Source organism: Urocampus carinirostris, chromosome 5 (assembly GCF_059441175.1).
Source record: "Urocampus carinirostris isolate Australia breed hairy pipefish chromosome 5, RoL_Ucar_1.0, whole genome shotgun sequence".
NCBI lineage: Eukaryota > Metazoa > Chordata > Actinopteri > Syngnathiformes > Syngnathidae > Urocampus > Urocampus carinirostris.
The window spans coordinates 2,669,232-2,681,998 of NC_142353.1; the positions used below are offsets into that span (position 1 = coordinate 2,669,232).

The window sequence follows — 12,767 nt, forward strand, 5'->3', positions numbered from 1 at the left end:
GAGTGGAGCCCTTGAAAGATATGACCTCGTTGGGTCTTAATGATTTTAAGAAAGGTGAATAATCAGTCTGAACTACACGCCAGGAGTTTGTCAATGACCTGAAAAGAGCTGGGACCACCGTGTCCAAGGGTACTGTATGTAATGCACTAAGACGTCATGATTTGAAATTTTGCGTGGCACAAAAGGTTCGCCTGCTTAAACCAGCACGTCAAGGCCTGTCTTAAGTTTGCATATGACCTTTGGATGATACAGAGGAGTCATGGGAGAAAGTTTTGTGGTCAGATGAGACCTAAATAGAACTTTTTGGTCATAATTCCACTCAACGTGTTTGGAGGAAGAAGAATGAAAAGTACAATCTGAAGAACACTATCCCTACTCTGAAGCATGGGGGTGGTAGCATCATGCTTTGGGGGTGTTTTTCTGCACATGGGACAGAACAAGTGCACTGCAATAAAGAGAGGAAAACTTGGGCCATGTATTGTGAGATTTTGGGGAACAACCTACTTTCCTCAGTCAGAGCATTGAAGATGGCTTGTGGCTGGGTCTTTCAACACGACAATGACCCGAAGCACACAGCCAGGAAAACCAAAGAGTGGCTCCGTAAAAAGTATATCAAGGTTTTAGCTGGAGTGGACCAAGATCCCTCCTGCAGTGTGTGCAAACCTGGGGAAAGACTACAGGAAACGTTTGACCTCTGTAATAGCGAACAAAGGCCGCTGGACCAAATATTAAAATTCGTTTTCTCAGTTGTTCAAATACTTATTTGAAGCTATAACGCACAAATAAATCATTAAAAAATCATGAATTGTGATTTTGGGATTTTTATTTTTAGGTTTATCTCTTTCACAGTGGACATGCACCTACAATGAAAATCTCAGACCCTCCATGATTTCTAAGTGGGAGGAATAGCAAAGTAGGAGGGTGTTCAAGTGCGTATTTTCTTCACCGTAGGTTCATCGTCACCTCTAAAACATAACAGAATGACCCGACAACCAAAGGCCCCAGGGGAGGCCTCAGAATCCCTTTCCAGGCAGCGGTTCCTGGTTCTTTGTTTTGGTGACGAGGAGAAAGCCCATCAGCCGCGCCTGGTTTACTCTACCATAATTACAGTAAGAAGAAAGCCCCTACGTACACACAACATAATACACAAAAACGTACAAACACACACAAATTTACACCACTTTTTTTTTTTTTTTTGCTTTTAGAAATTTCATTTTCAAACTGGACAAGCTGATGCTTGTGGTAAGCAGTCATGAGTGGTAGTGGTGTAGAGAAACTACACTGCCACAAATCCATTACCCGTAACGTTTTTCCAACCACTGACTCTGCCAACACCTCGAAAAACCCAAAGATCATTCACAGGAAGTGACCAGATTCTCCAGCTGTATAATAAAGATTATAAACCCCAAAGTTTTCATTTGTAATCAAAAGATTAATGATTTGGTTATGTTACATGGGTCATGCCAGACAAAAATGGGCATCAATTTTCCTCTGTCCAAAGAGTCTACAAGCCCATCAGTCAGCTGACCAGTGTGAAGGTGTAGTTGCAATGATATTGTGACAATTGATAAGTGAAATTTTGCCCATTATTAAAAATTATTATAATTAACCAATTGGACAACTTTATGTTATAAAATACATCAAAGGAACTCCCAACAGTCACAGGACCCGCCTCTCGTGACCGTAACATCATCACTTTAAAAGGGGAAGCGCTAACAGCTTTGTCTCTCTTTTCTACTGGTTTCCCTTCTGCTAAGGAGAGTCCCAGTTAAGAAAGAAACCGGGGTCTCCAGGCTTGGGCCAGTCATACCAGAGCCACGAGGCTTGGTGAGCCCGTGGTTCTGTCTGTCCCTGCTGATTAAAAGAGAACAGCCGCAAGATTAACCTCCAAAAATGAAGAAAGACCTGGTTTTCTTCAGCTTCCTGTAAGGCCATGTGCGGCTTAACACACACCCACCCCCTTCAAGGGCCCCCTGTCTTCTCAGAGGTACGTAAAAAAGGACAAATCAAAAAAAACGTTTTGGTGCTGTATATAAATATCCTGATGACATGCTATGAAATATGTTTTGATCATTTAAATGTGATGATTATCTTCAAACTAACCCAGTAGTGCCAATTGCTACAGAATTCCGTTCCGTACCTCCTTAACACGGGGTTTATTGTCTCCTGCCACCAATCTTTACTTTGTTTATTGATTTGATTTTTCTGTTTTTGTAAATAAACCTTTGTTGTTAGAAGCAACTTTTTCCCTCTCTTTCTCTATTTGTCTTCGGATTTGATAAAATATCATCCATATCAATTCACTGCCAAATTGATCATTTAAAGCTAAAAATACAATATATCTAGAGTTTTGCCACTTTCGTGACATATGTTAGATACAATATGAGGCTAATTCTAACATATTTGTGTGGGTAACTGTGAGCACCACTTGCTGGCCAATTGGTAACAACCGAAATAGATTCTGAATTAAATAAATATGATTTCAAACAAGTGCAGCAACGGCGGTGCAGTGGTTAGCGTGAGTGCGACACAGTTCTGAAGTCATGAGATCGAACCTTCATATGTGGAGTTTGCATGTTCTCCCCGTGGGTTTCCTCTGGGCACTCCGGGTTCCTCCCACATTCCAAAAAACATGGATGTCAGGTAAATTGGCCGGTCCAAATTGTCCCTAGGTGTAAATGAGCGAGTGAGTTTTCTGCCTCTGTGTGCCCTGCGACTGGCTGGCAACCAGTTCAGGGTGTCCCCTGCCCACTACCTGAAGATAGCTGGGATTGGCTCCAGCACCCCCGCGACCCTACTGAGGATAAGCGGTGCAGATAATGGATGGATGGATGGATGGATGGAGTTAAAGCAAAACCGGTATTGAGCAATTTCTAGTGGTATTCTGTGGTACTGCTCGTGAACTGTATTTTCCTTTGATTAAAAAAAAACTCGTACACTGAACTTTTCATTTTTAAATGCATTCGAATAAAGAGGTATTACTGTACACAAATATAATTGATTATTTTTATGCAAAATACGATGGAACATTTCTAATGCTTAGGTTTAATGGAAAACAGTTTGATTTGGGTTTTATGCTGCTCTTTAGGATGAATTGTAAAATTTAAATTTTTTTGAAGTCACTCCGATGGATTAATCCAGTGATTTTCAGCCACTGTGCCGCGACACACTAGTCAGGTGTGCCGTGAGAAATTATCCAATGTCTCTTTAAAATTTTATAAAACATTTACGAATCATTTTCTGCAAATATTATGTCATTGTCAAGTGTCTGTGCTGTAAAAACTGGGGTAATTATCAATTATGTTGTAATTAAACATACTGTTCAGTGTCATTTTATAACATTTTTGGTTAGTGGTGTGCCGCAAAATTTTCCCAAAGTAAAAAAACATGCCCTGGCTCAAAAAAGGTTGAAAAACACTGAATTAATCAATGCACTTCTAGATTAAAGAAAACAATGTTGAACTTATTCTCAGGACAAGTCTGGAGCAAAGACAACAGTTTTTCAAGAGCAACTTCAAGTCAACTATGCCCCACATCAACCACCGTTATAGCTCTGCATTTTCCGATGAAGTGAGACTGTTCCAACCATACGATCTCTAGATGGCAAAAGGTGAGAGCATCATATAGTCCTCTCGCGTCTCTGGCTCCTCTTGCCGCGCTATTAAACTGCTGACATTTTGCAGCAAATCTCTGCTCCATACCGCACGAAAGCGTCCTCGGAGTGTTTGATGGACTCGGTGTGGCTGGTTCTGCCGCCAGCTCACCTCATTGAAGCTGTGGCGCTGTGTTCAGAGGTCATCGGAAAACGACTGCTCAGTGCCCCCTTCGCCTACGCACCCTCCAAAGACGCATATATCTGCTCCACATGTGAAGTGCCTTCCAGGAGATTACAAAATGTAAATGTTTTTTCTTTAAAAACTGCTGTTAGGAGCCTTCGCTAGTCTTGCACCAGATGGAGTAAAATAAATCCTCATGCAACATCTGGACTTCCAAAGAACAATTCCTGCATAATCAAAACGCAAGCAGTATGGATGAATTTAAATATAATAAAATGGGACTTCTGATTGAGAATATCTCTACATATCAAAGTTTCAGGTTACAAAGTGAACTGGAAAATATCGCCTCTAGTTACAAAGGCGTTTCAGGATACAAAGTCAAACATGCGGGACAGTAAGCTCTGCCTTTCGCTGCTCCCAGAGTTCTACCTGGCAACACAGTGTGTAAGCGTGGATCTCGGCATGCGCTTTGTGTTCCCTTCCCGCTCTGCTCTCTACTGTATGGTACCACTATATAGAACTATCATTCACAATAGACCCCACAAAAGACATGCAGAAACGTGGACAAGGAGAAAAGAAAAGGAAAAGATTTTTTCTGGCCATCAAAAAAAAGCAAGATAATAGAAAGGTATGAATAGCAGATGTCAGTTTTTCAAGAAACGCGAGGCAAAAAACAATGCTGAGGACCAGTAAACAAAGAGGCCAGCTAAGAGGTAATTGAATATTTTAATATTTTCTTTATTCTTTTTTTTCTTTTTTTTTTGATGATTTCCCTCTCGTTTTATGTTTATTGTGCGTTAATCTAACTTTAACATGTATTTGTTTTATGCTCTTATCCTCATTTATATTATCATACTTTTGCGGGGCTTATATGGATTAGCACATAAACATTGAAAAGATGTCTCTGCTTACAAATGTTTAAGGTTACAAAGCGACTCCCAGAAAAAATCGAATTCGTAAGTAGAGGTACCACTGTATATTGAAAATATATTTCCCTTTGAGATAACTATTTTTACCTTATTCAGTGCCATAACCTATAAATATGTTTTCAGAGGCATTGTCCCTGAGTGCCAAAACATAAAAATACGTTCACTTTTTTTCTAAACTATTTCAAAAGAATAATATCAGATAATGGGCAGCAGGGCGGTGCAGTGGTTAGCGCTTGTGCGGCACAGTTCATGTCATGGGAACCTGTCGTGGGTTCAAATCCAGCTCCAGACTTTCTGTGCGGAGTTTGTATGTTCTCCCCGTGCTTGCGTGGGTTTCCTCCGGGCACTCCGGTTTCCTCCCACATTCCAAAGACATGCATTTCAGGTGAATTGGCCGGTCCAAATTGTCCCTAGGTGTGAATGAGCGAATGAGTTGTCTGTCCCTGTGTGCCCTGCGATTGGCTGGCAACCAGTTCAGGGTGTCCCCTGCCCACTGCCCGATGATTGCTGGGATGGGCTCCAGGCCCCCCGCGACCCTACTGAGGATAAGCGGTACGGCTAATGAGATGAGATGAGAATATCAGATAATATCTGGGAATGATTTCAGTATGATAAATCACCACTAGATGACGAGAATGGCGTTGATCAGATCTTTGTGCACACATTAAGGAGTTAAGGTTGCTTTGCTTCCTGTCAAGGAGCCCCCACTTCTATTGTTGCTTTGCTTCCTCCATCCAGCAATTAAGAATGTGTGATTTGCCCCCGACTAACATAATTGTGTGATCACATTACCGGAAACATTGGGCTCTGAAAAACTCTTGCAAAGTTCATGCATCATTCATCTATAAGTATAACAAGCACTGTTTAGATATAAGTTCTGGATGAAGTCCACCTTTTCATAAAAATATGTTTTTCTCAGGAGTTTTGTTGAAAACGAGTATTTTCAATAAACTTAGCAATGTAGAACTGTTGTTTAATAAAAAATGGTAAAAAAAAAAATTCTAATGAAAGATATCGTTCAAGCTTTCTTTTAATATGCTTAGCTACTGTACTAAATCTTCTGTAGGTCCTCTGGGCAATCTTCTGTAGGCAAATTGGCAAAAATTGTCTAGCACCCACACTACCCATTCGATAGAAAAGTCTGGCATTGAATGAGTTGATAAGTAAATTTTTCTTATGGTCTATTTTTTAATGTTTTTAAATTTTACACTGCGGTTAACATCACTGGTGGGCCACATATTTTAATTTCATGCTTTATGTGAGAATTTTAGCCCCCCCATTTCCTACATGGCGACTGTAAATAAAAAAGGAAAGTTGACTGTGACGACCGCCGCTTCCAGGAAAAGTGGATATTGGAGTATTGTTGCTCCAAAATCCTGAATTGTGTCTGCCTAATTTGCTGAGTGACTCTGGCTGTTTTTAAAGAATATGATGTCAAGAGGCACTGCCAGACGAAACATGCTGATTACAAAAAGCTAACTTGAAACGAATGTTGTGAAAAGGTGAAGCAACCGGAAGCTGTTTTAGCATCACAGCATGGCTTTTTCACGAGACACTGCGGGCCAAATGAAAATGCTACAAAGCCAAGCTTAGATGCTGAATGCCAAGCACTGCAAAACCTATCACGGAGGGTAATCTTTATTCTTGACTAATAAAAGAATGCCAAGCTGAATAGTCAGCCCTCACACATTTTTAACTTACCACATCTGGCCCGTTTTATGAAAAGTTTGGACACCCATGCTCTAAACATATAGAATTTTTTTTAGATTTAAATTATCGATTTTGCAGTTCATTGATATGGATACTGATCGATCAGTCCAAAAGAAAATTAGAGAAACACATCGAAAAAGAACACATTGTTGCTTCTAATGATTAAAGTTTATTTATAATGTTTATTAACAAGAACAAGAAAGTTAAATCAATAAACAAAATAAACATTGATGGCAGAAGACAATAGAACCCATGTCAAGGAGGAGTAAACACTATTTTACAGGCTTGAGGTGTCGTTTCTGTCATGCACATTCTGGACAAATTGCAACATACTACCTATTGTTTTCTTTCATTGATACTATGATTTGTGTACTGTTACCTAATGCTAAATTTATTGCACCCTAGTAATTCTGGAAGGGCGATTACCACTTGTGAGACCCCTTTTTATTTTCCTCGTGCTGAGGTTTTGCGCTTCATCTTGCTCGCATGTTCGTTTAAAGTCAGGGGATGGTGTAATTGTAACCTGTACAGTCCTTTGAGACCTTTTGTGATTAAGGGCTGTACAAAAAATGTGACCTGACTTGACTTGAAAATTCCGTAGTAATTGACATTACTGATTAATAAACCTAGTTTTAAGATAATCCACCTATTTTAAGCATCACTAGCTCTTTTAGACTAGAGACGGGCAATGAACAAGCTGCAGTCAATCATGGACAATTCATTACATCCACTACACAGCATCATCTTCAAACAGAAGAGCATCTATCTATCTATCAAGGCATATCAACTCCTGCCCCCCTGAGCCCCTTTTTTTCAAAAAAGAGCGCGTGAAGAGAGAGGCAGAAAGGTGTTCACACCTCTCTTTTAAAGGCTGAACTATGTCAGTCACCGGAAGTGTCTCCTGTGACCGGTTGAGTTCAGTGGATGCTTTTCAAAATAAAGTTTGCTAATCGGTTGATTAAATTTTTTTTTGAAAATAACAAAATTTCACTTGAACACACAATGAAATAAATTCCCTGGCATCAATCATGACACATATGCAAATCACTCATCTTTTGATTACAAATGAATGAACAATTTGGGGTTTCAAATCTTATTCAACAGCTGAAGAGTCTGATCACTTTCTGTGAATGATTTGTGGGTCTTTCAAGGTGTTGGGAGAGTCAGTGGTTGGAAAAGAAGTTAGGGAAAATAGATATTTGTGGCGGCGTAGTTCATCTATACCTGGGATTTAATGTGATGTCACATTCTAAGACCTTGCCATTTTTCAGCTCACAATGTGACAGAGGGAGACAATGAACTTAGCAGACCTACTACCAGTTATAGCCGCTAATGAGCGCTGACTGGCACTCACAATAACGTCAAGGGCGTTTTGAGACATGTGGTCACTCCATGACTGCAGTTATTTTTAAGCAGAAACGTAAAAACATCTACTCTGACTCATTTGAGGTCCCCCCTGCATCACGCAGGGTGAGCCCCAGCCGCTTACGCATTGCCGCCTGACGGAAAACCGCTTTGGAGTCTTTAGGGATGACAAGGCGAGCGACTCAAGGCCGTCATTAGACTTTGCCGGGCACTGAGCCATGAAGTACATTTTTAGGATTAAAAATCGTTTGTGAAAAGAATCACTGGTTACAGCTTCATTAACACAACTGTGAGGATTTCTTTAGGAGAGCATAATAAAATGATCCGTGTACCTTTAACTTCATTACAAATAAAAGATTTATCCAAAATTTGAATGGCATTAGTCCAGGTGCCTAAAACCTGCGGCCTGCGGAAGGACAGTTTGAAGGACAATGTGTATTATTTATATATATATATATATATATATATATATATATATATATATATATATATATATATATATATATATATATGTATATATATCTCATCTCATCTAATTGGCTGCACCGCTTAACCTCAGTAGGGTCGCGGGGGTGCTGGAGCCCATCCCAGCAATCAGTGGGCAGGGGACACCCTGAACTGGTTGCCAGCCAATCGCAGGGCACACAGGGACAGACAACTCACTCGCTCATTCACACCTAGGGACAATTTGGACCGGCCAATTCACCTGAAATGCATGTTTTTGGAATGTGGGAGGAAACCGGAGTGCCCGGAGGAAACCCACGCAAGCACAGGGAGAACATACAAACTCCGCACAGGAAGTCTGGAGCTGGATTTGAACCCACGCAGGAGGTTCCCATGACTTGAACTGTGCCGCACATGCGCTAACCACTGCGCTGCCGTGCTGCCCCATATATATATATATATATATATATATATATATATATATATATATATATATATATATATATATATATATATATATATATATATATATATATATATATATATATATATATATATATATAAGGGAACATTGCCCCCGCCCCCTGTGGCCCTATGTGTCTCTTAAAGATATGCAAGAAAAGATAACGCAACAGACCATTTGGTGCAGGGGCAAGTATATTTCATTTCTGACAAACTATGAAAATAATTCCTGATCATTTAAATAAGTTTATTATTTTCAAAACGGCGAGTGCATGTGTCAACAATGTGCTTTATTCTTCCGTTTGATCAAAGCGTCATGTACACAAAACGTAGTTTGTTAGAATCAAACCGTGCTGGTTATTCATTTGTCTGTCAATATTATTTACCTTCTGAACTGATCATTCATTATTCATATCAATGAACTTCAAAATTGATAATTGAAAGGTAAAAATACAATATGTTTATAGTATTGCTTCCTTCATGATAAATGTGGGACCCAATATGAGGCTATTTTGAATAATTTGGGTGGGAAACTGTCAGCACTACCAGCTGGACAAATCAAAATAGATTCTCTACCAAATAAATATAATTTAAATATACTTTCTTTACATGGGGGAGCAAACCCCTACCCAAAAATTTGGCCTGGAGAGGGATGGTCCCGCCAGGCTATATTTCCACAAGACACACTGCAGAACCCAGAGGGTTAAAATATCCATGAACCTGAACTGTAAACTTTAATTTGTGGTCAATGCATCTTACTGTTCTGTAAATCTATTCCGATCTTTTCCTTGGTCGGCTGATGGTTTTCAACAGATATAGCACAATACGCAAATGTGATGAATTAACACAGTCTACATTAAAGTACAACCTTGGTTTTTTTAAGAAGCAATTCGATTTTTCATTTATATCGTTCATTTTGAAATACAGGGTTGAACCTTTTAAAGCAGTCGGTGAACGTAGCAATTTAGAGATTCTCAAACTATATATTAGGAGACAACACTATGTATTTTTTTTTTCACATAAATTGAACCAACTCATCCATCTCCCACCGTCGTCATGCCATTCTGTAAATCTAGTCTGATTTTCATTGGATTGTTTTCAAGAGATGCCACTTAATACTGTACAATGATATTATAAAGTAATACAATACATGGTAAAGTGTAGCTTTTTCTGTTTTTTTGAGCAGTTAGGTTTTTCTTTAATGTAGTTCATTATGAAATGCAGGGCTCTGTCTTTTGAACGCATCAACATAGAGATGATTGAAGTATGCAAAAAGAGATTACACTAAATATTTTTAAGATAAACTGACTCATCCGTCTCCCACCCATCATACGATTCTACAAATATCCTCTGATTATCTCTAGTTAGAAGTCAAGAGATGCAGTACAAATAACAATACATTATTGTGATATAGTAATTCAATGCACGGTTATGTGTTATCAAGCTTTTTTTAAGCAGTTGGGTTTTCCTTTAATATAGTTCATTTTGAAATGCAGGATTCTGCCTTTTAAATCAGTCGGTGATCAAAGCAATTGAGAGATTCTTGGACAATGCAAAAGGTGTTACACTAGATATTTTAAGATAAATGTAGGTGACTCACCCATCTCTTATTGGATTTTTAGCATTTCCCGCGGAGCCTCGGCCACATATGCACCGTGGGAGTCTCTAAGTGTGCTCTCAAAGCCGGTTCTCACGTGCGCCCGTCCGTCAAGAAAGCTCCATGGATGAATCGATGCGCTGAGAACCCATCACGGACTCCCCCACACTCCAAATAACGACACGTACATAATTACTTCTTCGCCTCACTTCTCAGTCGATTTGATCAGTGTCCCCCATCAGCACCCACGCACTAAAACATCCTCGTCCCTGCGTATTTGCAGCCCTCCCCCCTTACGCGCCCTCTCCATCCTCTCCATCCTTCCACACTGCGCGTACGTCATCCCAACCTGTCACTCTACCCCCCAAAGTGACTTCCCGTAGAGAAATATTCCATCAAAGTTCTGTACCTAACCTTCACTTTACTTTTAAGCAGTGTTAGGCACGTTACTTTGAAAAGTAACGGAATTACTCTATAGTAAAAGTAACAAGTTAACAGGGAAAATAATTATTTCTGTTAATCTAAAAATAAGTTAAATAGAGAAAAACAGACAGGTAGGTGTTTTATAGAACCTTGTAATCTTTATTGCACCTCACTAGCAACACATTTATCCTACACGTGAAGTGCAACAATAATAAACGGTAAACAAAGATAAAATGACGATCAGCAAAAAAACAATATAAAGTGAGTTTGATAACTTAATTAAAATCTTACAACCTGTGACAACTGTTCAAGAAGACATAGCCTACTCTACTACAAGTATTTTGTTCTCAAGAAAAGTCAACTGTAAAACAATATATATTGAGTTTCACTAGTCCATTGAAAAAAATCATAATCTCTAGTCAGACAACTGCTCAAGTAGAAATATACAACTGTACTTCAAGTATTTTCACACAGGGAACCTAAACAGTCCAACAATATACACGAAAACTGCTTTTAACCCAGCAATGTAAAATAAATAAGTCAAAATCTCACAACCTGAGACCAAAGACAACTGGTCACGTCGAAATAGGCAACTGTACTTCAAATATTTTGTTCACAACAAAAGTCAACAGTAAAACAATATAAAGTGACGAACAAATCCCTCTCTCTACCTCTTTACCTCTCTCTCCCTCTCTCTGTCTCTCTCTCTCTCTCTCTCTCTCTCTCTCTTGCTCTCTCTCTCTCTCTCTCTGTCCATGACAAAACTTTTCTCTGTGAGGAGAGAGCAGCAGTTTTGAAACAATTAGTGTTGAAAAACGCAGGAACACAGTAACCACTAAGAAAAAAAATCCTTCACGAGTTTTCTCAAATTATTATAAGTATTGGGAATTTAATAGCAAGCACTCTTACTTGCAATATTACAGTAGGAAGTTCTCCAAGGTGCGACAGCTTTCTCTGTGTTGTTTTGTGTCGTAGATGGCTGCTGAATTAGGTTGCATGAGAGCAGTGTTCACGTTCGCGTGTTGTTAGAATAGAATAGAATAGAATATACCTTTATTGTCATTGTTACAAATGGGCTAACATATTGTGACAACGAAATTGGGCATGACACTCCAGTTTTACACATTCATAGTGAGGTATGAGCAAGAAGATAAAGGAACAGAGAAGATAATGTTATAAGACAAGGGGGATAAGGCTATAGTTATAATTTACATGGTGTTTACACAAGAAATGTCGGCATGTGGGATGTTACATACAGGGTTGTCGTAATAACGTTGGTATCGTAACGTGTGAGGTAGTTTTTTTGCAACAGTTTTCAGTTTTTTGTGCGGTGTCTGTTTAGGGTGGTAATGGCTGTGGGGAAGAAACTGTCTCTGAGTCTGTTCGTTTTTGCTTTGTGTGACCTGTAGCGCTTGCCGGAAGGCAGCAGGTCGAAGAGATGGTGGCCGGGGTGAGAAAAGTCCTTGATGATGTTTTCTGCTCTGCTGAGGTAGCGAGAGCAGGCAATGTCCTCCAGACTGGGCAGAGAGCAGCCGACGATTCTCTGGGCTGTTTTGATGATCCTCTGGAGCTTTTTCCTGTCTGCTGCTGTGCACCCAGCATACCACACCGTGATGCAGTATGTTAGGATGCTCTCCACTGTGGCTTTGTAGAAGGACACCTGCAGCTGCTGGGCCTTCCCTACCACCGCTCTGGTGTTTGCAGACCAGGAGAGGTCGTCGGAGATGTGCACGCCCAGGAATTTGAATGAGTGGACTCTCTCTACACAGTCTCCCTTTATGATGAGTGGTGCTGGATTCCTGCCATTCCTTCTGAAATCCAGAATCAGTTCTTTTGTTTTTGTGGTGTTCAATATGAGGTGGTTTTCCGAACACCACGTTGAAAGTGACACAACCTCATCCCTGTATGCCGCCTCGTCCCCTTCAGAGATGAGGCCGATCAAGGTGGTATCGTCAGCCAACTTAATGGTAACTAAATAAGGCAAAAGGCTGACTGAGGATGTCCTTTATGTAGCGGCGGTATTTATAACGGCGTTATTCATGACACTGCTTACAATACTTT

The 12,767-nt window shown here is 39.9% G+C and overlaps 1 protein-coding gene across 1 annotated transcript in view; it reads right to left on the reverse strand.

Moving 5' to 3' along the window:
- The window catches only part of adra1aa (adrenoceptor alpha 1Aa), a 52,693-nt gene extending 42,143 nt beyond the window's left edge, over window positions 1-10,550 (reverse strand). The window contains exon 1 of the mRNA XM_088335003.1: window positions 10,287-10,550. The gene's annotated coding sequence lies outside the window, so the exon portion shown is untranslated. The remainder of the gene's footprint in view (window positions 1-10,286) is intronic.
- Between the last annotated feature and the right edge of the window lie 2,217 nt (window positions 10,551-12,767).